The 15,777-nt window shown below is 38.9% G+C and overlaps 1 protein-coding gene across 1 annotated transcript in view; it reads left to right on the top strand.

Annotated features, from left to right (window-relative positions):
- LOC122816883 (SLAM family member 5-like) overlaps positions 1-15,777 on the top strand; it is a 332,576-nt gene that overhangs the window by 239,112 nt on the left and 77,687 nt on the right. The window lies entirely within an intron of this gene.

Below are 15,777 nucleotides of genomic sequence, written 5' to 3'. Positions count from 1 at the left end.
GCCTGGGATAAAAGCTCTGTACCTGGGTAACTAATCAGTAACAGAGCTTCTCGATACAGAATATTACCCTGACATTCACGGGGGGGGGGCAATGATCACATTCCACAAGAATGTTTTGTCGTTTCTACAGTGTAAATGAAATTTGGTCAGAGACATACTACAACTGAATATTTTTTTTGTATATTATCTGTCCCCCGTGCCTGTGATGACCATGTAGACACCAGTTACTTTGAGCAATACTTCAACATCCCTTTACTCAAATTTAGAGAAGTTGCTATCCAGCAAAAAAAAAAAAAGAAAGAAGGAAAAAAGACATAATAATCTCCGATTCTTTCAACGGAGCATTTCTGTCATCTTACATGAAAGCTAAAATTTAGGAAAAAATAATGACATAATACATATTGTGTTGTAGGTATACTTTTAGGAATGTGTTGCCTTTAATAAGAGAAATATGATTTTTTGGTATGTTTGTTTGCATCATTCAGGTATCCCCAGGGTCTTCATATTCTAATGGCCTTTTTTCATTCCAGTAGTATTTTTGTCTCATCTTAATAATAACATGTACTGTATTAATTACATAGTACAAGATATTTTTTGCAAGTTTACATGGTTATGCTGATGAAAGTTACATATATGCATTGCAAACCCTTAAAGACTGATTGCCTGGGCAGTGATTCTGTAAGCAGACTGCTAATTATCTGCTATTATACAATGCAAGATCATGAAAGATGAAAACTGCTCAGCCCAACCAGTGTGTCCGTTGTAAGTCGAGCATATACCAGTGGAAAAAAAGTCCACTCACCCAGACTTTCTTCTATTAATAAGAACACAAATAAATTATATCTGATTTTGCCTTTTGTTCCCCCATTATTATTGGCCATGTCCAGTATTCTTGCACTAAGAGGGGTATAACTTTTCCTGATTTTGCAGCATATCCCTTATTTAGCCTTACATTTAACCTGCTCCTTGTAAAATTTTTGATTTTTATTTCATAAAATCATTGAAGATTGCTGAGCCTGGGTTGTGGCTGAAAATGGTCTTTGGACCAGTCCACTTACTCACTTAACAAACAGTAAATAAAAACATTGCAGGGAATAATGTCAGGCTTGGACATCAGAGTTAATGTTTTTTTTAGAGAAAAGAAGTTGTGAGGTATGTGGAGGAGTATGCTATTTACTGCAGACATGAGATGCACTAGACTAAATGTAAGGGTTCTTCTAGCTACGTGCATTTTAAGTCGAACACTGAAGTGATACCATAATTTCTTTGCTTCAAACGGTTAACCTCTCTGGTAAAATCTAGCTTTTGAAATAAAGGATTTGGGGAACAGACTGTCCACAGCAGTCAGTGAATATGCATTTTTCAAAAAAGGTATATATTAAAAATATATATATATCCGTTCAGCATTCCTGACTGAAGCTAACCTATACTTGAGGTGTGTCACCCATAGTAAGAGGTGATTTGAGAAAGAAATTAGTGTTCTTGATCTCAGATATGCAGCCTTAATCGATGCAGGCTGAGAAAGAGATGAGCTGTCACAATTTATATTCCCCCTGACATGGTCAACTCGTAAAATGTCTGCTGTCATAGTTGAACAGCTGTGTTTACAGATCGGCTTTGGCTCAGGTGTTTTGTCGTTTGACAATCTCTTATTAAAATAATGCGAAAAAAGTTTTTTTTTCTTGTTTTCTTAAGTCCCTTTCCTCGTTCACTCCAGTTGTAAAAATTAAAACAATGAAAACTGCAAACTTAAAATGAGCGAGAGAGACAGGACAGAGACAAATACAAGGATAATCGGGTACATTATACAAAACTCGAAAATGTACCTGATTATCCTTATATTTTCTCTCGTCTGTCTCTCCCATTCATCTGAAATCTCCAAATTTCATTGTTTTACAAACAAAAAGAGCAACGGAGGTCTTCCTTTCTCCGTTACTTCCTTTACGCAGCACTGATGTACTGTGTAAACGTGGGGAACAAAAGTCCCATACGCATGCCCAGTACATCAAGAAAGCCTCAGGATATTGGTGAAAAACACTGAAGAGCAGCAAGCCACCCTTATACAAAGACATTAACTAAGAAAAGTAACTTTTTTCTTACATTAAGTTATTGCATAATAGCAATAACCCACAGCTGTGCAAGAGGGAAAAGAGAAATTTTATGATTTATCAAATGAAGAACATGAAACCCTGTTGAGGTTGCAGAACAATAATGACATTGTTATTAAGTAAGCGGATAAAGGGGGCACAATTGTGATAATGGACAAAGTAGACTACTTGAATTGGATGTATGAGTTTTTGAATAATGTTAGTACTTTTAAGCAAGTAGCTATATCCAAGGTTTCCACTTTTGTTGCAAAAGTCAATCAGTCATTGTTTGAATTATTGTTGGCACAGGATATTTTTAATGACTTTTTAACTTTTTTACTGTTCCTTGTGACACCTATGTTATATGGTCTTCCAAAAATGGATTTAACCCGTCCCCCTATGAGACCTATAGTTTCTGGGAAGGGATAGGTTACTGAACCTTTATCCTTATATTTGCAGAAGGTACTCAAGTGTTACCTCACTAAGATTGAGAGTTATATCCAAGACACAGGTGTTTTTTGAATAAGTTATATGAGTGGTTTGAAAATCGAAGGACTGATTTTTTTTTGTTTTGTGTTTGGATATTAATTCACTCTTTACTGTAATCCCCAATGAAATTGGAGTAGACTCGATACACAGTTTTTTATGTAATAACATAGATATGGGTGGCAGAGAGATTAAAACAGTTTGTGAGTTACTGGAAATTATCCTTGAAAACAATATTTTCATGTTTGAGGAACAAGTTTTTCATCAAACTTCAGGTGTAGGCTAATATTACCTTGAATGAATGGGAAAAGTATCTGTATGTAGGGCTCTTGACAAACTCAGATCTAAAGTTTTGTTTTATAAATGTTTTGTTGATGACATCTTCCTCTTGTGGGAAGGTAGCCAGCTTAAATTATATTTGCTTATTGAATACTGCAATGGAACCACCAACTTCCTCACTTTTAATCTAATTCATCTGATATGGAGTGCTGCTTTCTGGATGTACAAATTAGGAAAATGAATAATGATATCCATACATGTATTTATAAAAAGGAAGTTCAAAAAAGTAGATACACTCACAGAAAGAGCTTGCACGCACCCCACATTTTTAAAGGCATTGTTAAGAGCCAGCTACTACGTGCTAGTAGGTTAAACACCAATGATATTAAATGTGAAGAGCAAATGAATGAAATGTTAAATGAGTTTGAAGATAGGGGTTATAAAAGGGAATTATTGATAAAAATAAAGGTGCAGGTAATACGTGATAGGCATAATTCTGCAAGGTCCTATTTTGCATCAAAGCATTCAGACCCTTAAGTTTCCGTTAAACATAACAAAGTCCAAACATTATGGTATGTGACAACGGGTTCCAGACGTTTGTTTGAATGAGTAAACGTCCGAAACGCAAATGGCCAGGCATACTTATGTGAAAGCGCTTTTCACCGAAGAAGCACTTTCGCATAAGTATGCCTGCTGCCAAGGCTGTACTACAGTGCGGGTAAGGGAAAATTCCCTCATCTTCACTATAGTGCAGTCTCGGAGGGAGAATAATAAAGTAGGGGGCTGTGGGCAGCACAGCCCCCCACATGGGGGATGCAGGAGGGCGAAGCCCCCCCCCTCTGCTAAAATGTTAATGTAGTGTTTTTTTGGGGTTTTTTGTAACATGCTTTAATGAAGGCGCTTTTTCAATAAAAGTGCTTTCGTTAAAGTTTGTTCGGTTGTTATGGATTCGGACATTTGCTTATTCAAGCAAACGTCCTAGATCCGGGACAACATATACAAGGAATGTGGAACATGTAAAATCACTAAGAATTGGGAGGTATTTAAAAGTATGCCAGAGCTAAGGGAGACAGTGGGTGAAGAAACATCCTTTACTTATAATAATTGTCCAAATCTGAAACGACATTTGTGTTATAAAGATTCACCTTTAAATACAAAAGTTTTAAGATATAATAAGCTGGGAACGTATCCATGCCTTAATTGTGTTAACTGTAAGCACATAGTAAGTGAGAATTTTTTTGCTCATCCAATAACAAGAAAGAAGTAAATTTTTTCCTGCTTGGCAACATGTAATACAATTAATATTGCATATCTTGCTACCTCTATGAGCTGTACCTTCTTCTGTCTTGGGAAGTGTAGTCGTAGATTGAAAGACCCGATCACAGAGCATCACTCTGAAGTACGTAGAAATGTTTCTACTATTGCTTTAGCAAAGCATATGATGGACAAAGGGGTTGACCATGATTTTTTTTTCCAACTTATATTTTATTGCATTTTCAGATTTAAATGTTAACAACGACAAAAAAAAAAAAAAGCAGTATGCGAATTTTGCTTTAGGTCATCCAGATTATATATAAGAATTTGAGAGGTGCGGACATAAATAATAAGTTAGAAATACGTGAGCTAAATTGGATTTTATGGTTACAAGCCAACTTAGAACCAGGTTTGAATGTTCATGCTAGTAACAAACCTATACTAAAAAAATACAGATGAGCTTACATTGACATATTATTTTACAAGTTTTTTCAGTATTTTTAATATATATTTTTACATATATTCCTATATTTTTAGTTATTTGTTTATGAAGTTATGAATATTGTTGATATCATGATATGGTTCAATGTATTTATTTTTCATACTTATTTTAAAGTTTTAACATGCTGAATTATAATACTGTTGCTTTAAATCAGACTTGGGCTGTGTCACATGACTGTATGAAGTTTATAAAATGGACAGCTACTAAGCACTGAGGAAGGGTTTTTTGCTAAACTGAAAGCTTTGCTCCATTTTACTTTCTTGGAATAAAGTTTACTTTTGGCCGTTTCCATAGTCCGAGGTTTGTTTTTTTGTTATTTGAGTATTCCCTATCCATGGACTTGGTTTATCACAGTGCTGGTCCTTTTTTATAGTTAATGGACTTTCATCCCCAGAGAAGGTCTGCCCACAATGAGGAGAAAGTTAAAGCATCTATGAACAGTTTTTAGCCTTTGTTTGGATTCTTACGTTAATTAGGTAGTGTTTCACTGGCATATTTAGTGATATCAGAGTGGGTAAAGCAGGGGAAAAGATACCTGGCACTTTTATACCAAATATTTATTTCTCAGGGTACAAATTATCATTAGAAAATCACCAGTAATTTATCTTATGGGACAACAAAGACAGATCTGAACTGGAAAATGACTGAAACAGACGTCTAGGCATTAAAATATTGTATAACAACAGCACAAAGCAATAGAGGAGAGAGGAAAATGTGTAAGATTTAAGTAAAAAAATGACATTTGGAAGGAAAAGAATGTTTTCAAATAATTCACATGGCCAAAACTAACAAGTCAAATGAGGGCATTGTGTTTGACAAAGGTAAATAATGCATTTTAAAAGAATTAGCAGAACAAAAATTGTCAGCAGCAATTATGACGTGAATTAACGGAGATGGAGTAAGTAAAATATTTCAGTTATGTGGTGGGTACAAACTTAACAGCAAAGCTATACAAAAATCAGGGGAAGCTGCAAGAATCAGGAAGGTAACTGCAACACAGAAAATATTTTAGGGGTATAATTATGTGTTTATTAATAGAGAAGGCAAGGGATTGCTTCTACCTTACATAATTTCACAAAGAGAAGGATATCAATGTTTTTAAGTTGGGCTAGTATTGTAATGATGATTTGATAGCAAAATTATCATTTTGTTTTTCTGATGAGGATCCCACTTTACTTTGTATGGGGAATCTCTTTGAATAGTCAGCAAGCCCATCCGACTATCCAATTATTTTCCCAAGAACACAGAAACCTGCATTTTAATGTTAGAAGAGGTCACTTAAGGTTAATCACTTGTTAACAGAGGGGGTGGAGCTAGGAACTAAAATTTCTATTTAAGGAGTAAACTAAAACATTTCAGAGCTTTACCAGAAAGGCTCATCCAGACTCTGCTACACTTTGCTGTGAAGGAAAGGTTAGTTTGCTGTTATTTTTTGTATTTCTGTATTGCCTTTCTATATTTTGAATACTGTAGTTTGTTTTCTTTATCTTGTGTTTTGCTTGCATTCTGTTCTAACAGCATATTAAAACTTCAAAAGAGACCACAGCTCTCTCTGTTCTGAGTCAGGCAGAATTTTTCCCTCCCTTCCACCCATTTAAGTTGTCTTGTTAAATACCACTGTCTTTCTAGTTGCCGCCTCTTATGTTAATCTGACCATATATCTCATTTCTCTCTACTTTCACTGGCTTATGTGAGTAATCACAAAACCATCACTTTTGAAATCCCACCCCTTCAATTATTTAAATTTATTGGCCATCCTACAGTATTTCATAGCACCAAAATACAAAAGTAACCACCCCTTTCAGTCCATCTTACTGTTTTAAAAATAGTAACTCTCCACTAAACCTTAACTTTTTAAACAGGTAAAACTCAAGTTACCTACTTTCATATCTAACTTCTCTAGTGCACACTGCAGAGTGCATTCTTTTCAATCTTACCTTTAAGCATCCCTGTTACTAGCACTTTCTCTAATACCTAAAAGATCATCTCTACTTGACTCCAAGTAGACTTTTCTCTATCTGTTAAACCTAGCACTTGCTCCTACAGTACTTATTACCTTGATACGGCACTCTTATAGATAGCACCCCAAAAGGCAAACCCCCATTTCTCGGTCACCCACGTCCCCGGAATCTCTTTTAAAGTTTTTTGTCTAGTCCTTCTAGCATGTCGAGGATCAGTTGCTTGTGTCCTCTCCTGCTCAGCTGGTGAACCTGGGAATATTGAGGCAATGTTACAATTGCCTCATGTACACAGACAACCCTCTCCTCCTCCCACAAAACACAAATACATGCGAGAGATGCAACTATACGGCCAAACTGGAGGCTGAGCTCTTCAACATAGGACTGGCAAGACCAGTCAGGAGGAGAAGGTTACCACACACACTATAGACCCAGTCTCACATAGTACCATCACAACCTCAAATCATACACATAAACACACAAAGACATACTCGGCTCTGATCAAAAATCTACCAAAACAGCAGAGGCCACCAAAGCAGACACCCAAACAACCACCACCTCAGAACACAACACCTGCAACACATAGACCTCACAGTCAGAGTGTCAAACAGTCACAGCCCTTAAGGCCAAACACAATGCCAGACACACTAGTCATTGGTGACTCCATAGTCAGACACACTGACGTCCCGCCACCAGACTGAGTAAGGAGAAGGTCACAGTAAGCTGCCTGTCGGGCGCTAGAATCCGCCACATAACGCAAGCACTCAGGTCTCTCAACAGCAGGTACAAATACGACTCAGTCATTGTCCACGCTGGTGTAAACGACCTGAGACGCACCTCCTTGGACTACATGAAAAGAGACATTGAGGAGCTCTCTGATTATGTAGCCCAGGCAGGTATGACCCTGACCTTGAGCAGTATCCTACCTTCACCAAGAATGATGCCACAATACAGAGATAAGATGATCAGCTTTAACAATTGGCTTAAACTCTGGTGTCATTCAAAGGGGATCCAATGTCTGTCTGCCTGGGATGACATGCTGGACAAGCCACGCTGTCGCAAGGGCGGCTTGCACCTGTCACCCCTGGGATTCCGGATATTGGCAAAGGCTCTTGCCACCCCATAGTGCCTTTTTAGGCAAGGCTCAAATTCTAAACCTACCACCCTAGAACACAAAAAAGGAAAAAAACTAAGGGTAATGCTGCTCAATGCCAGAAGTCTAAATCTCAAAATGCACGCACTCGAGGCCCTTCTCAGTATGGAGAACATCGATGTCTGTGCAGTGACAGAAACCTGGTTCAAGGCTCCTGAGAGCACCCCAGCACTATCAGGTTTTACCTCTTATCATGCGTTCCGGCCCCAAAATCCGGACAATACCAAGAAAGGAGGTGGGGTATCCATATTCATCAAAGACACCCACACCTCAAGACTGGTGGCAACGCACGATGCATCGGAGACCATCCAGGTGCAATTAACCATAGGCAAGACTGCTCTACAAATTGTAGCATGTTACAGGCCACCCTCACAAACTCAGGAACCTCACATGGCCTTCCTGAAAACACTAGAGGATAAATGTATCACCAAACACCATCATACTAGGTGACTTCAATTACCCTAATATAGACTGGGAACACTACTCAAGCCCAAACACCCTAGCCCAAAAGTTCCTGGAATTCATAAACTCAAATGCCATGGAACAACTAGTCACCATCCCACAAGAGGAGAAAACATACTTGATCTCATCATCACGAACATGGGAGCACAATGTTCAACACCGGAAGTATACCCTCACTGGTGAGATCAGATCACAAACTAATCTCGCTGGAGGTCCTCATCCCACCCCACCTGAAATAAAAAAGACCACAGTAAAGAACTTCTCAAAGCCGACTTCACACTTCTAAAGACTAGTGTGGTCTCCTTTAAGGCCCGAGCGGCAGAAAACAGTACTCAAGCCGCTGAATCACTTACAAATGCCTTCTACCAGCACCTGCAGGACTGCATGGATAAGGCAATCCCAAGCAAAACAAAGACTCTTTGTACCAAAGGCAAGCGTCCAGTCTGGTGGACCCCAGCCATAAACAAACTCTACAACAAAAGGAGGAAGCTACTACAAGATAGAGCAAAATCCTTAAAAGGTAAGACACCCTTGATCACTATAAGTAAAAACTAAGAGCTCTCATAAAATCATCCAAAGCAAATTTTGAGAGAAAAATAGCTAAAGACTCAAAAGACAATCATAAGGCCTTCTTTAGCTATGTTAGAAACCTGGGAGGAAACTCCCAGATATGCTCAGAACTAGTTCAAAATGATGTGAAGATTACTGATCCTACAGACATTGCCAACATACTGGCTGACAGGTTCAGTGCAAACTTCTCCCCTCCCCAAAGGAGAGAGATGTATACCAAGCGATTGCAGCCCCCAAACATCTCGAACGCCCAAGTGAGAACTGCTCTCTCCAAAGCAAAAAACACAGCATCCATGGGACCTGATGGTGTCCCCGGCTGTGTGCTCCACGAACTCAACGAGGAATTAAACCCACAGCTAGGACATCTGTTTAATCATAGTCTTACCTCTGGATACGTACCCAGGGAGTGGCGCACTGCAACTGTGGTCCCACTTCACAAAGGCGGTGCCTCCACCGACCCTGGAAATTACCGGCCCATTAGCTTGACAAGCCTTATCTGCAAAGCCATGGAGAGGATCATAATGGACCTCATAAATAAAGACATAGGGAATTTGCAGACTTTGGATCCATCCCAGTTTGGCTTTGTCAAAGGCAGATCATGCCTTCTAAACTTGGTTGACTTTTTCAAACAGTCACCAAAGCCATTGATGAGGAAAGGCAGTCCATACAGCCTACCTCGATCTGGCGAAGGCCTTCGATACAATACCCCACTCGGGTATCATTGAAAAACTCATCAGCTTAAATGTTAACCCATACATCACAAGATGGGTTGCAAACTGGCTGAGTGACAGAACCCACAGGGTCAGAGTTGCTGGCGCCATGTCAGACTCAAAGCCTGTCACAAGTGGTGTACCACAGGGCTCAGTCCTGGGCCCACTCTTGTTTGGCATCTACTTTTCCAGTACAAGCAAACACAGGAGGGTTATGGCTGACAAAGTTTGCAGATGACTGCAAACTGGGCTATAGTAGAAAACACATCTGACACAGATATCCTTCAGAAGGGTCTCACAGAAACGGATAACTGGTGCCAGAGCCATGGCCTAAAGTTAAATGCCAAAAAATGCATAGTCATACCCTTCGGAAAAAACAAGGTTACCCTAGCTACCAAATAGGTGGCAATCCACTGAGCACAGAAGAAGTTATCAGGGACCTGGGGACCCAGGTTGATAGTAGTCTGTCATTCGATACCCATGTAGCTAAAGTAGTTAGGAAGACCTTCTACATTGCCCACCTTATCATGAAGGGATTCTCATCTAGATCAAGGGAGGTCATAGTCTCCCTATACTCATCACTCATCAGACCAATGATTGAGTACAATGCCCCATTCGGAATGTATCTGACCCGACACTTGCAGCAGCTGGAGGCCACAAAGGTCCCTCACCAAAAGAAAAAAGGGTCTCAAACATCTGCCCTATGCTGCCCGACTGAAAGAACTCCAGCTCTATTCAGTCGCCACCATTGCTCAGAGGTGACCTTTGCCTAACATACAAGGCCATGTCAAACCCAGATTTGATGAATATGCTTCACCTCAAAAATCTAGATCTGTCAGAGTCACAAGGGCGGAGACTTAAACCTCGACACGGCTATTAATAGGACGTGCTGGAGGGATAGATTCATCACCCAAAGACTCCCTATGCTGTGGAATAAAATCCCGGTATATGTGAGGCAGAGCACCTCGCTGGCCTTGTTCAAGAGAAATCTTGACCAATGGATGGGAGATCGCAGATATACCCCAGGGATTACCTCAGTGTCACTGCTCAACAGAAGCACAGCAAAATAATGGGTATAGTTCCCCATACTAAAGGGGTGGCGTAAGCCACAAAACTATGGGCTAGGCTTGTAAATGCCCTCGGGCAGATAGCCTAGTATGAACCTATGAACCTATGAACCTATGAATCACAGAGGCCACTCACAATCTACCTGTTTCTTTACTAATGGATGAAGTGACAGAACTTGTTCAACTTATAGTTTTATTTGTCCTATCCTTTACAGTAACTGCTTTATATCTGTCCAATGCATTCTTCAATTTCTTCAGCATGTGTGTGCTTCATGCATCTACTACTTTCTATGTGAAAAATTCTTCCTGACATTATCCATGGGCCCATTCTAACCCCACCACCTCTATTTATCTTCAAATTGCACTCTCCCTGTTCCCAGTAAAGGAATTAATGTAGAAAATGCTATATAAAATATGTATATTTTTCCAAGGCCTTCTGCAGTATAATTCCTGTGGTGCCAAAAGATCTTCTCTGATAGGTGCTGCACGCCATCTTTTCCAGAATGAACCCGTTCATTACTACGCACTGTGGCCAGTTATCTAGCCAGTGTTTTACCCAAACCGCAGTTACTACTGGACTGCCTTGTTGACTTACTAACCTTTATGTCTTAGTGGTTCAAATGTCTTCCTAAAAAAACTAGGCAGAAAGAGAGACAGCAAAGTTTCATTAACAAGCTGTCAGTGTTTATTTATTTTTATGTTAATATGTCCATTGAAAATAAAAGCATTTTCTACTATTTCAGAAATTTTAAAAATAATAAACTCTGATTTGCATGCATTCCAGTGCCAAACATGACAGACTGTCCTAAAACAATGTCTTTCATGACAGATTTTCCTAGCTAATTGAGGCCCTGGGGGACAGCTCTGGATCAAAATAGGAGGAAGGAGGACTGCTGAGCATAGGCTATGGAGGTGGCTTTTTACTGCTGGGGGGAGTCTACAAAGTCTTACCAGTCCATGTCCTCATTTCATCATACTCTAGCCTTTCTGGGGGAAATTCAGTGTTTCAGAAGCATTCTGAGGATAAGCCATGGCAATGGGGTGGACAAAATACCATCACCTGGGTGGTCATGGTAGTTAGAGTCCATGAACTGGCACATTTAGCATGTCACTGAGCATCCTCCAAGGACCCCTACCACTTAAAGCCTGCATCACATTTCTAATCAATGGCTACTGGCAAGGCTCAGACTTGCACTAGTTATATTAATCTACTCTCTGAGAAGAGAACTTAGGGGGTGTTCAGTCCTACCCATCTTACCAACCCTTTGAATATTGAGGGCTCAGTTCTAAACAGGTTGAACCTTTTCTTCTGCAATAGTTTAAATTATCACAGCAGTCCTTTTATATGATGCCTTTATTAGCATTATAAAGGGTACCTAGTAGATATTACATTCTATGAGTCTTCAAGCTTGTGGCCACACTATCATAGATTCAAAGATTAGTACTAGGCTAAGTGTCCTTGTGGGCTAATTTTTTTAAGCCTAGCAAGTTACCCTATGTGAGAATCAAACCCTGCACCTTGTGTTTGTAGGGTAAACACCTTAACCCTTATGCCAACCTGTATAGCGGCTGTTCAGTCTTCACTGACTTGTAAGACTTCACAAAGACCAGTTAAGTCAATCAAGCTGATTGTATCAAGAATGATTCTCCAGGGTAACTGCACTGCCTTCCCTGCAATTCAACCACCTCAGAAAAGATTATACTTATGGGGGGGGAGTTCAGGATTGACCCCTAAAAGGAAGAAAACCAACTATTTTGTGTTTTTTTTTTTTTTTGAAGTGTGCAGGAATGTCCTTTCAGACAACCTGTCTCATATTCACTTCAAAAACTGGCCTTTTCAAGTCTAACCTATATTCCTTTGAACATAAGGAATTAACAGATATCTAGATAAATGGTATAGGAAATGACTGAATGACTACATTTAAAAAACAGACTAAATAATAATGCTAATAATAACGAGAGAAACACCGTGTCCGGCTTTGCTGCCCTGCTCTTCTAGGGTGACACGTTGAAGCCATCCTTGAGTTACGTTATCATGCAGTTTGCATTCTCCTCTTGTGTCCACCTCAGTTTCTCTCTGGTGTTTCAATTTCCTCCCAGAGATGTACCAACTAAAATCTCTACCTAAGTTTATGCGTGACTGGGTGAGTGGTGGTGCATGAGTGTCATGCCTTGCACACAGGGTTTCTAACTCTGAAATCGATCCAGCTCTCATGCTGTCGCATTGATGTGAACAATTTCAGGTCATAGTAAACAAATACTTGTCAACATCATGACACACTTTCACATTGCTTATTTTTCTTTTCTTAGGCCTCATTTCTTCAGTCGTGGTAAACATCTGTAGTGTGTACACTCCATTACTACAAGAGTATTAGTAATACTGGATTCTAACTAGTTATTGAAATCCAGAAACCTTCTTTTAATATACTTGGTAACATAACTGCTGAGCCTTATGACATAAAATGTACCATTTAATCAAAGGTTGTTTGAACCTAAAAACCAGAGCACTGACGTAGAACCTGACATACATTTTGCAAACATGCATTTCATACATGCAGCAATGCATCATTTTTCTTGGTTTTCCTCATTTTAGAGATACAGTGTTTAATAAATTCTCATTAGCCGTGGCAAGTATACATTTTAAAATTCCAGGCTGATTATTTTTCTCTTCCTTCATCATACACGTTGAGGGACTTTTTAAGAAAAGTTAGTTTCAGTACTCACTGTGCCTTACCATCTAACAGTACATGGCTCACATCTTCACAGTTAAATCCCACATACACATGGCTTCAGATGTCCTATTTTTTCACACCATCTTATTTGTTTAAGTTGCTGTCATAAAGATTGTACTTATAAAAAAAGACTGTGCATAATTTAATATAATGAAATGGCATACATATTTTACTTTAGATAATGGACTTGGTGAATCAGCTATCCCCATTGCACTGCATTCCAGAGCAATGTATTAATGTGAAGGTAAAGTCCAGTAAAAAAAAAAAAAAAAAAAAAAAGCATCTAGTCTAATACCATATCCCATCACCAAAAATAACTGGAACAACAAACTCTCCAAAACGAAAAAACAACACAGGCTCCAATCTGGCTAGAATAACTCCAAAAAAGTTTAACGTGAAGCACTTTTAGTCTTCCACCTTTGCAAGACTTCATCAGACACCTAGCCTATGGGCTAGGCTTATAAATGCCCTCGGGCAGATAGCCTAGTATGAACCTATGAACCTATGAACCTATAAAAAACTTCATACACAGTTTCAAAAGGAAAAAGGAGCCAAAGCAAAGCACAGTAATTGGATTCAGCCACCATTCAATTAACTAATTAAATACTAAGTTAAATAATTAAAAGTGTTCTGCATCAAAAACCTTTTTCTTGTGTTAAAAAAGCTCATGTCAGCAAAATAAAATCATTCATTTAAAACTTCTGTTTAAAACTTTAATTTTAGAAAAAACAAAATGCAAAACGGTACTCTAACATAAGGAACAGAAATACTGAATGAAAAGCATAAATGTAGGAAAACATAATTTTAAATATATGCTTGGAGTGTAAAAGAAGAAAAGAACGTAATAATAATAAGTATAAAATTAGTACAAATATAACAACAGACTACTGCTAACACAAAGAGGTGACAGTGTCTGAAGCAAAAATGTCAATAATTATGAACAGGGTGTCAAATACCTAAAAGTACAAATACATACAGTAAACTATGTTCTAAGACCTTAGAGGATCTGTGTTCCAAAAATGTTGAAAAATTAAAAAAAAAATTTTTAGTACTAGACTATAAAAATGCGCAAAGGAACTCAAGATGAAAAACACGAATAAACTACAACAGTTGCTACCTTTTACTAACAAGAAATGAAATACTGTATGTGTCACCTCAATAGACTTCTCAACTTCAAAATACAAGTCAAAGATGTGACCTCATTTAAACCAGAGGGAGTGTAGGAATTCAGCCTAAGCTGCCAAACAAGTTCATGTTTCTCTAACAGTAACTGATGTGGTCCACCTTTTTCATCAACCACTGCCTGATCTATCACTTTAAACAAAAAGGCATGAGTAGGATTCACGTTACAGCGTCTCGCTAGGGCATCGGTACTGCTCTTCTCCCTTATATGATATGTGTGTTCATAAATCCTTTATTTTAATTTCCTGTCAGTTTTGCTGATATAAAAAGCCCGACATGACTGACAGGACGCCAGGTAAACCACTGATTTAGAACTACAACTGTACTGGCCTCTGGCTTTAAACATGTGTCGATTCACTGTGAAACTAAACCCTGTAGAAATGAATTTACAATAATTACATGCCTCACATTTGTATGTGCCCTCTGTTCTAGTGGGGTTCATAATCGTACTTTCCATGATACTTTTTAGATTTCTACCTTTTCTAAAAATAATAACTGGTTCGTCACCTAATTTCTCTACTAAATCCTTCTCAAAGGTCAATAAGTGCCAATTTCTTCTAAGGATGTTGCTAATGAACTTCGCTTCCAAAGTAAAAGGGATAATAAAACTCTTCTTGTAACAAACCAAGTCTGTACCTGTTGAGCCCACGACTACTGGTGGTGAACTTGTACTGGGCGCCACCACACTCAGTTCTTCTTCCACATCCAAAACTAAATCTCCTTCTTTTATGGTAAGGATGGGATTAAAAATACCTGACAGTCTCTTACTACAAACCTCTCTTACCACCTCATCAACTAATGACTATGGGTAACCACGACCAGGGCCGGCCTTAGCTGATATGGCGTCCTAGGCGAAGTAGTGCTCTGGCACCCCTTAAGCCCCACCCACGTCATACTCATGAAACACCCCTGCGAGCCATGCCCACAGGTAGGTCACTCCCCAAAAAAGCCACTCCAGTCATTCATTCCCCAAGAAAGCCAGTCCAGTCATTTCCTTTAATTATTTAAAGGCATAGAAGAAAGGATACCTTGTAATATGGTTTAAACTGCAAGTGAAGATGGAAATTTCCTTTAATAAACCTGCTTTATCTGTTACTCCTTCACACATACTTTACTGTAAAAGTTATGTCTTCAGAAAATAGAAGCCTATGTGCCTTGGTTCAAAGGGTTGCTTAAGTTAATCTAAACAGTTTAATTTACTCTGGGTTGGCGAGCAAACATTCAGCTCAGGAAAGTAAAATAGCAGCCTCTCTCCTCCCTGTGTACAGAAGCTTAAGCTAGAATAGCACAAACACAGATAGCCATTTGATAAACAATACAATCTTGCAATGAAAA

The sequence above is a fragment of the Protopterus annectens genome, chromosome 12.part0 (assembly GCF_019279795.1).
Source record: "Protopterus annectens isolate FY-2018-M chromosome 12.part0, PAN1.0, whole genome shotgun sequence".
Lineage (NCBI taxonomy): Eukaryota > Metazoa > Chordata > Ceratodontiformes > Protopteridae > Protopterus > Protopterus annectens.
Note: the sequence above shows the minus strand (reverse complement) of the source record. Positions and strands in the feature narration are given on the sequence as shown.